The sequence below is a fragment of the Brienomyrus brachyistius genome, chromosome 22 (assembly GCF_023856365.1).
Source record: "Brienomyrus brachyistius isolate T26 chromosome 22, BBRACH_0.4, whole genome shotgun sequence".
Classification (NCBI taxonomy): domain Eukaryota; kingdom Metazoa; phylum Chordata; class Actinopteri; order Osteoglossiformes; family Mormyridae; genus Brienomyrus; species Brienomyrus brachyistius.
Genome location: NC_064554.1, coordinates 13,188,378 through 13,198,555, shown reverse-complemented (window position 1 = coordinate 13,198,555; position 10,178 = coordinate 13,188,378). Strand labels below are relative to the sequence as shown.

At 46.3% G+C, this 10,178-nt stretch overlaps 1 long non-coding RNA gene across 1 annotated transcript; it reads right to left on the bottom strand.

The window, feature by feature from the left end:
• Positions 1-5,876: 5,876 nt before the first annotated feature.
• Positions 5,877-9,187, bottom strand: LOC125717914 (uncharacterized). Its single transcript, XR_007384696.1, has 3 exons — positions 8,912-9,187; positions 7,996-8,082; positions 5,877-7,925 (listed from the first exon to the last, which is right to left on the bottom strand). It is a non-coding gene; the product is annotated as an uncharacterized LOC125717914 (long non-coding RNA).
• Positions 9,188-10,178: the final 991 nt, after the last annotated feature.

Sequence of the window (10,178 nt, the reverse complement as noted above, 5' to 3'; positions counted from 1 at the left end):
CCCTCCCCTGTCACTCAACATTTCAAAACATATCATTGGCTAATGATAAGCTTGGCCTCTCTGCATGAATAAAGCCCCCTCTTAATGGAATTGTCCCTGCTTGGCGCTGTAATGGCTAAGCCCCCCCATCAAAAAACAGCAGGTTATGAGACTTGGTGATGCACGGGGTGGCTGTCGGGACGTCCAGCTCCAAAACCTAGAGGAAAGTGGGTGAGGGGACCCCGTTACCAGCGGCATGGTGATCTTGTGGTGAGCACAGTTGTCCTTTTGGCACGACTTACCTCAGCAGGACGGCGCAGGCATGCGCTTGACGGCCTCCGGGGTCCTGACACTTATTAACTCTCTGTCTCTCCTGGATGCCTCCCTTGGCTTCTCTGCACTGGCTGGCCGAAGTCAGTGGGCTTTAATCCTGTGCATCCAACACACAATTCCCTGGGAAGTGAAAAATGTGGACTGTCTTGTGGTCCCTGAGGACTGGTGTGAGAAACACTTGTTTATTGAACACGCGGTAATTCTGGGGAAAACGGGCACCTTCGGCAGTCCATTTAGCCGTGGATGCATGACGATTTGTCCTGATGGGAGAAGGACATGACCTGTCCCGTCAATATGTCACTGCGGTGGACCAGACGGCTGTCCCCAGCATGCCTGAACTGATGACTGGGGTCCTGGCAGTGTGGAGGACTGGGGCAATCTGTCAACATTAGTCCACGACATGAAGCAGGTGTAGCTGGTCCTCTAGGACCTCCTAGCCATCTCGCCAAACCCGCTTGCTCTTCCGGAATCGCTCTCCATGAATCGGGCGTTGAAAGCTCATGACGGTCCAGGCCCCAGACTTTCATGACAACCGCAATAGCGTATGTTCCTGTGCCAGGTGCTTGAGCAGATCGGATGAAACGTTTCTCGCATGTGGCCGATGTAAGACATTTAATTGAGCTTGTGAAAGCCAGGACGCATGGCCCCGCAAAAAGTAGTAGGTTTCAGTCACATGACTACCGCCTGTACATTCACACGGCAAAAAAAAAAAAAAACTGCTATATATGGACTGTTCCCTTTACCAGCCAATAATCAATATCCATCCTATAAAATATGACGATAACCACTCGCATCATTACCATTAGGGTTTCGTAGATACCGTTTAAATAAACTTTGTGATGTCTGACATACGCTGAGCGGCATCGATCTGCCGACACGGTTACAATCAATAACGGCAAATTGATACGAAGGGTACTGTGAATAACGAAATCGGCTCCGTTTGCGAGGGCTTTGTTTGTCATAGTGACCTGTCGTGTTGCCATCGCCCTGGAATCTCTGGCTGCCATTTGGTGAGTTTCCAGAGACGATCCAGGTTTAATGGTCTGTGGGGGCTAAGCGTATTTGTGGGCGGGAGCGGTAATGTCTGATTATAGCACATATAAGGAATATGAGGAAATAGAATATATTCATTGTAAACCTATAAGTGAAAACATCTCCCTACCCCATTTCCCTCAAAATCGCTAATTATAAGATGTTTATCAATACTTTTTTATATGAAGGGCAATTCTCAGCTCTGAATCTCAAAAAAAAAGAAAAACAATTATTGCATCTTTGCCTGAACTGTAATTTTTTATTGGCTCCTGCTTGAAAAATACAACATCCTCTTAATCACGGCTTTGGTAGTAGCGTGAAAGGAAACAAATGTACACTTTAATATTTGACTGCATGGCCCGTTCCGGGAGGACGGTACTCGACATGTTGAAAAGTTCAGTTCTCCCGGATGAACACTAGATGGGGCTCTTCTTGCTCCTTTCAACACGCCGTCTTTTCTCACGCATGCGGCTCCTGGCATTAAGGACAGTTTACCTCCCTTCCCCTAACTCTATAGCTCTCCCTCCCTGGTTTAAAGATCTTTTAAAGGAGTCCTCCCTCAGAGGAGATTTAAAAAAAGCATAGCCATTAAGGGAGAAGCTCAGTGGCTGGGCTCTCACTATCAGAACATTAAATGCTGTAGATTGCTTGGATAAAGCCTATTTGGGGCTGGTAGAAACGTTTCCCTTTGAAACTGCGCACATTTCTGTTCCTATAATTAAAACCTAAATCCTGATACAGTGTGCTTGACCCGTGAGGGTTAAGCTAGATGACCGTTCAGAGGTGAGCAATCCAAGCACTTTCTACTTGTATACGAAATGTCATAATCTGTTTGATAACAGAAACCTCCAAATCAGTTCCACAACCAGGACTTCAAATTCCCAGTTTACAGCTAAAATAAAACAAATGTCCTGAATAAAGTCTGGATACGACTCTGTTTTCAACCCAAAGATACCGAGGGGTTAAAATGAGACTTTGGACTAGAAAAACCAGTCCAGTCATTCAAGATCTTTCTCATTTTTGCAGACTAATCGGTATATTTCTTCATTAAAAGTCTCCAAACAGCAGAGGTGGAAAGTTCAGGTGCAGACAGTACAAATCCAGACCGGGGTTTTGGTTCAACCAATCAGATGAGTATTAAGAGTCACAGTCGCAGAGTGCTCAGTTGGTTGGCTGAAACAAAATCTCGGTCTGGATTTGTGCTTCCTGGACCTGAACTTTCCACCTTTGCCTAACAGAAGGAAGGACAACGTAGCACAGCCAGATCTCCTGTGCACACCTTACCAGCTTCATCCTCTTATTTCCCGACCTGGAAACTGAAGGTACAAGTTAATCCTCCCTGCTCTTCATTGGCTCTCCCTCTGTTGCTGTACTGCCAGGTTCCCATCGATAGATTCATATATAAAACATGAGATGTGGTTCTGTGTCGACAGCTGGCTGCGTCCGTGGGCCCGTCAACAATCCTGCATCATCACATCCTCCTTCAGTGCTCACATGGCAGGACGTAACAGGGCCTTTTATTATATTAAATCCAGTCTTTTATTTTATATGATAACTGATCAATTATATTCAGATGGTGAAGTTGTTCGGGAGTTTTAACTCTCACTAAAGGGCTGCAGGATTAGATCAGAGATTCAGAGGTTTGTGTGCGTGTAAGTGTGTGTGTGTGTGTGCGTTTGTTCATATGAAGATGCGACTGTTGACCATATATCCCCCCCCCCGAAGTGAATCAGGTTTTATGGCATACTGCTGTGGTGTTTCAGATGAACTCGCGAGCTCCCTCCACAGGGGGGCGCGGCGGCTATGACTCGGAGGTGATGTAAGGTCACTGTCTGTAGTGTTTAGCTAAAGTCACTGGAAGAACAAAAGAGAACAAACAACAAATGGGGGGGGGGACAGAGGACAGAGGAAGTCAGGCCTGCATATTTTACCGTCCACATCAGGATCTGTGGGCCATTTGCCGCATGGCTGAGCGTTTGAAGGCGTCTGGGGTGGAAGGGGGGGGGGGGGGGTGCTTCACTTTAGCGAGATGCACAAGGACCCAGCGGCGGTGGCGCTGCTAGGCCTGCGGGGGGCGCTGCTAGGCCTGCGGGGGGCGCTGCTAGGCCTGCGGGGGGCGCTGCTGTCGGTGCCATACAGCAAAAACCGACAATGTGTCTGAATGAAAAATTAGATGAACTATAGTAAAGGATTCTGTGTCCCTTTAATGGCAGTAATCTTTCCTGGGACAGATTTAACGGGACCCCCGTCTGGGGTGACGTCACTGACGGGGCTCTGCTGGGGGGGGGGGATGTTCCGGGGGGCCACGACAGGTGCGCACATTGTCCAGCCAGTGTGGTTTTGGAGGGGGTTATTGCTGACAGCCTGTCGTAGCCGTAGCTGACGAGTCAACCTCCCCGCCCCCAGATCCCCCCCCCCCCCCCCCACCCAGGACAGCTCGTTGCGTCGGCGTGGCGACACCCAGGCCAAAACACTGCTGCCACTTCCTGTCATCGGTATTCCCGTGGGGAGACGTTGGTCGAGGACAGGGCACAGTGGAGAGAGCTTGTCCTTTTTTCCCGAAGGCGTTGAGTTATTACTCAGAGATAAGTCATTATATTTAGGTGCCATCAAATTCATGTCAACTCCAGTTGATAAGAGTCAGCTACAACTTCCTGTCTTCTGTTTTGAGCCACCCCATTCCACACGGCTGACTTAGTGAATTCGGCTTTGAAGGTTAATCACGTCTGACTGTCATTGTGTTGTATGTATTACTGACCAATGTGGTCATTATAGCCCCCCCCCCCCCCCCCCCCCACATCCCAAACACCAATGATGCATTTGGGGGGGCGATTGGACAGCAGGCCTCCCTGGAGCCTGCGAGACTGGCGGGGCAATGTCACATGTCAGTGGGAGGTGCAAGGGGCCGACCTCCCTCCAGCTGCTCATCCAGTGTCCGTGACGACCGCATGCCCACCAGAACCGAACCAAGAACAAGCAAGCCCTCAGCGGCAGCGTGCTCTTCAGCCTGCCAATTAAATTAGCCATCGTCAGGAACAATTTTTAATAGCCAATCCGTTTTTAGCGCTCATTATGCATCATGAATAAATTAATAAATCCCGCTAGGCGCAACTTCATGAAGAGCTTCATTTGAATCAAATTAAATATCAAATTAGCAGCCCTTTTTGCTTAATTTCAGTCATTATCACAGAAGCCCAATGAAAGGAAATAGTTAACCGTCACATAATTACGTACAAATGTATAAATACATGTGTTTATAGATCTGCTGCAGCGCTAAACAATGCCAACAGAGTTCGGATATCACCGTCGGAAATTCTGATGGGTCCATTAAATTATTCGCCATCCCGTTTCTGTCACTGCCGCTGTTCCAATTTGGTTAATTATGTACCTCGTTATAACTCCATTTAAAACGAGCATGTATCTCCACAAAGCATTATGGCTGCCTCCCCTTGCCCTGTAACCTGTGCGAAGTTGGCAGGGTGCGTGTGCATCGGACATGGCTTCGTCCGGTACGCATCGGCCGATAATCACCCGTAATAAATTCCCACCAGCAGTGCCGCTCTGCTCTTCCCCACCCTTTCTCCGCTCGCGTCAGTCCTTATTTGTGGGGACGAGACGCACCCGAGCAGGAGAAACAGGAACTAAAATCCCACTGCTGATTGGCTGGTTTGAAACCTGGATCTTTCAGTGTCCCTATAAGATCTGATGTGAATGAAAACATGAGAGTGTTTAAGGGGACATGACGTCATCAGAATCAAATATCGGCATGAGCTCTGCTCAACATCCAAGATGACCCGATTTCCCACCAGAAGAAGCCGTTCCCTTCCCTCACTTTCTCAGCATATTAAATTCCTTCCACACTTCGTCACTCTGAAGTCTTACTAATTCTTTATTCTCAGAAGTACCTCCAACGTCTTCGGCTAATGAACCCCAGCTTCGCAGAATTAGCATTTTGCCTCATTTCAATCTTTTAATGACCACGGGCAGATTTTGAGGGGGGGGGGGCTTGTGGAATATTCCCTAGCCTCACCCTAAATGATTTTTCAGCTCTCCCCCTAGATCCCTGTGTTGATATTCGGCAAATTATTAGACGACCGTCCCCTGCGGAATCAAGCATCGCTCAGAAGACACAAACCTGACAAACTCAAAGCTGTAAGCTTATAATAATCTTTGCTCAGTGTATATGAACCTCCAATGAGGACTCTGGACACCGTTTATGATTGAGTCTGAGAACCTGTCCTTCCTCATTTTTTAACTGCATCATCACTGCACCATCTTGAAACTCCTCCACCTTTTGCTTTGCATACACTCTTGTTTGTGGTTGTGCGGGAACCACAAGGATGCCTGCATGCATTTGTAAGGAGGCCGTCTTTTGTGTTGACTGTCAAACTTTCTTTCACCATACCTGGGGGTGACTATCCTCAGCAGGGATCTCCAACTCCGGTCCTGGAGGGCTACCGTCCAGTAGGTTTTCTATCCTACCTGGCTTCTGATGAACCACATTAGTTCTCAGGGAAATACCAGTAACAGGTGTGGCTCAACAGAAGCCAAGTAGGATAGAAAACGTACTGGACGGTAGCCCTCCAGGACCAGAGTTGGAGACCCCTGATCTTCACGGGTGGAGCCTGAACTGGTTTATACCAGATCGACTGTGGATTCCAGCTTTCACATCCATGAACCACATGGGCCTTTTAGAATATGTGCTCAATAAACTGACAGATTTCTGCTCGCTAACAGTTTTGACTGTGATTCTTTGGCGTCACACCCAATTTTCCAACCCCCAGCCTCATAAAATATGATCCGCAATTGTCTGTTTTATTTATCTGTTTCGCAGAACTCCGCTGAGATTTCTTAATGAATATTTTGATGCGCCTGTTCCCCGTCACAGCAAAGCAAAAGATAATAATTACCAAAAAAGGCACTCGTATAATTATATACAGCCATAATGACTGTTTTTTCAAAGCGACTGAGACAGTGCGATATTTAGCGGTGCTTTTAGCGTTAGCTGAGCTATTTCGGTTTGCGTTGGCATGGACCGAACAACAGATGGGCTGGATAAGCCCTTTGCTTTGCTGTCATTATCATTTTTATAGCACTGATACAGTTTTCAAGATGCGTCGTTTCAGAAGTGGGTCGATGACGACAACTGCTAGGGAATTTCGTGTATTTTTCTGCTTGAGGAGAGAGAACGTTTGCCTTTGTGGATATGTTGTCATGGATACAATTATGGCATCATAAAGGAGTAATCATGAAACTTCTGAGTAGAGTTTAACATTATTCTGTTTGTTTGTTATTGCTCATATGATGATAATGCCATTCATTCAGCAGCAAGCTTCACTTAGTATGGAAATACAGTATAAAACAGATGGAATATGCCCTTAAAGCTGACATTCAAAATGAATTTAGTGTCAATTGCTGTTGACAGATTCCCTTCACAAGTAGCAATTACAAATGTCAATGAGTCACAAGTCATCTTGTAGGCATTGAGTTTGGAAATATTGTAATGAAATGTAAGAGTAAAAAAAAAAATATTTACCCAGCAATAAATAAATGAGCTATGTGTCATATTTACTGTAGTTTGCACTGAGCAGAATGTTTGAGTAGTTCCTGTGTATGCGAGACACATATTCATGAGGAATCAAAGGGCTGTCATGTAAATCAGCTCCCATCTGTGTATCAGGACAAAAGGATTCCATCCTGGTGCTTCCGGTCCAGCTTCCTGGGAGAAACCAGGCTCTCCATGACTGTAGTAGACTGGAAGATGTGTGGGTGGATCAACAACTGGTGGAGAAACAGCTCATGGGAGAAAAATGTTCTGAGGGCAGATGGAACAATGATTGGTTCAGAGAGATAACCAATGAGATTGTACAGGAGACAGGTCCAAGCAACTAGAGGAGGTGGGGCCAGGACATCTGATTGGTTGGTCCCGCCTCCTCTAGTTACCTGAACCCAGCTCCTCTGCAGTCTTACTGGTTATCTCTCTGAACCAATCATTGTTCCTTCTGCCCTCAGAATATTTTTGTGCAAGTAAAACTCAATGTTGATGGCAAAATGCCTCCATCGAAGCATGGTTTTCTACAACCTCCCCGGACCCATCACCCACTGCAGAAGTGTGCTCACGTTCATTCCTCAAGAAATGTCTCGTCCGTAGCTTGACTCAAAGTGTGCCATCTTTTTCAGGCACTAATACGTTAATGGGATATACACAGAGATATTCTGTTTGAGACTCCATCAGATCTAGGTGACCTTCAATACCTACATCATACAACCTTCTAGGTGATAAAAGAGAGATGATCAAGTATTTTTGTTTGATTTGCTGGCCCGAAAACCGGGACGGTCTTTAACATGGTGTACAAAAATGGGATGACAAGGTTTCAGCCTGACAGGCTCTGACATCAGGGTAAGAGTGTGATGTGGGCAGATGCACCGACCTGCATACCAAATAACATGGTCCTCCAGTGTGATGTGCACAGACCAACAATGATGGCATGACTGCATCTGCATCTGGGACCCCTGTGACCAGACTTCCAGGATCAGATTTCGTTTGAAGCCGATAGCCTCCTTCTGCCACGTGGATTGAGCTGAGTGAAAAGGACATAATCATAATTCTAGGAAAGGTCAAATCAAAAGGTCAAGTGTCTATTTCCTTACCCAACACAGCATGTTTCTGGGGGTTCAAATAAGTCCTCTTTTCCTACCACTCAAACCAGTACTCTTTCTGTTCTGTGCTGGACCCTCCTGCCAGAATGAGATGCTTTCGTCAGATGATACCATCTCACCAGGGCAAGCCATGAAAAAATAGTAGACTGATACAGTTTGTGTCATTATACAGTTTGTTTTCTCAGTCATCCTTAATTGTGAGGAAGAGGGAGTGTATAGTTCACAGATATTTCCGGAACACAGATGAAGCACTAGTGCGAGTCCCAGATCCTCAGATCCCAACCCCCTCCCTCCCCTTCCTCTCTTGAAGACATTATGAGCCTGGCTCTCCGCCCCACTGCCTGTTTCAATACCTCAGCCTTACATCTGTGACGGCCCCTCGCCAAAATATGCAATATTGTTTTGGCCTGCACTCAGTGGCCCTGCTCACGGTTTGAGGGCTGATGGTCTGAGGGCTGACGCCCGCAGCCAGGGATATCTGACGTTGTTTCAGAACGAGGGCGCCAAGCCCTGGACAAAGAGGCGTGGGTGGATCAAGAGCATCTTAGCCGTCGGCCGTCTTACAAACCGACAGCCTGCATGCGTATCGCCCATCCGGCGACCCCAAAACAATCCAACCTACGCTAAATACCTTATATCTGAATATCTGGCAATAAAACTGTGTGCGGTGTGCAATTTGCCTTTAAAATATAATCTCCCAAGTAACTTAACAGTCGTAACTTAGGGAACGTGTGTTCCTCAAGAGAACATTCTCCTGCCAGTTAATTACACAGTACATAAAGTGTACAATATAACTTCAAAGTGCTGTATTGAATCACCAGGGTAACGTGTATCACCCATTTACTGATAGAAAGAGCAGCTGAGTAGATATCGGCGTTATATTTTCTAAAGGAGCGGCTGTACTTACTATCGAACAAGCACAACGCCGAGTCACACGAGTCACATACCATCCCTCTCATGTTGCAAACTCGGCGAATAACGGAGCAGGCAGAACTGCAAAGACCTTTTCCGTCCACCAAAGAAACGTTGAGTAGAAAGTAGAAGAAGCTTGCGGGGTGGAGGTGGGGGTGTCGATTTGAGTTTCACCTCTGTTTTTGGGAGTGAACTCACCCGAGACGCCTGGCTAAAGATCTGTTTTCATTACTGGCCAAGTGACATTTGCAAACAAGCCAAAACCAAGTGTACCCGCATTGCGATTGGCCCCCCCACCACCGTGTAGATGGCTTTGGCATAGAGCCCTTGGCCTGTCACATGATTTCTTGCCTGTTCTCCCCAGTGATTCATCCACTGCAGCACAATGGTTTACTCTCCTACAGTTAATAGTATTTCTATTAATTTATTTGAAGATTCAGATTCCATTTAAGGATCTGAAATTTGCAGACTGTAGTCTGGGACTATTGCCCAATGAGAACCCACTAAAGGAAATTATGGTTTATGTCAATGCATGACGGGGCTATTCTACACAGAAACACCATTTGCCAGGGGCAGTCAATGATTTTTTTTAAGGTGGACAGCATAACAGGGGCCATAATTCATACAAAGGGACCTCCCTCCATTTACCAATGATATGTTTTGAATCCGTGAGTGACAGGGGAGGCGGGCACTCCAAGGACCAATCAGCTTTCAACTGAGGCCAATGCCCCTGTGACTCCGCCCCAGTATCGCTACGGATATCTAATGTATCACTCTTGTCAGACAGTAATTTAACATTGGTTGTAAATACTACTGGCTTCCAGCACATAGAGCTGGTTATGGAGAAGATGAGGTAAGAGTGGAATTACTGCACACTGTTACTCATTGAGAACCAATAAAATATCACGGTAGAATTGAATCAAGCTGATATTTTCCCCTAGGAGGTTCTAGACTCTTCGTCTCTGCTTCCCTGAAAAAGATATTTTTTTAAATCCATTTAGTGATTTGTCCTGTGTTTTTGGACTCACTTAGTACATCCTGCTTAGCAAATTTCATCTTGGGTGGCGGGGGTGTGTTAGTCTCCCATACATCTTCAGGGGGCTGACGGGCCCTAAGGGTCAAGTTGTAGAATCACCCTCTACTACATACTACTGTATAATGAAATTGTTTACTTTGTGAAAAAATAATTGTTGGTAACAAAATCCATACGACTCCATTTGATTAATGAATGGGAAAGTCATCAATTTAATCGAGATTGTGCT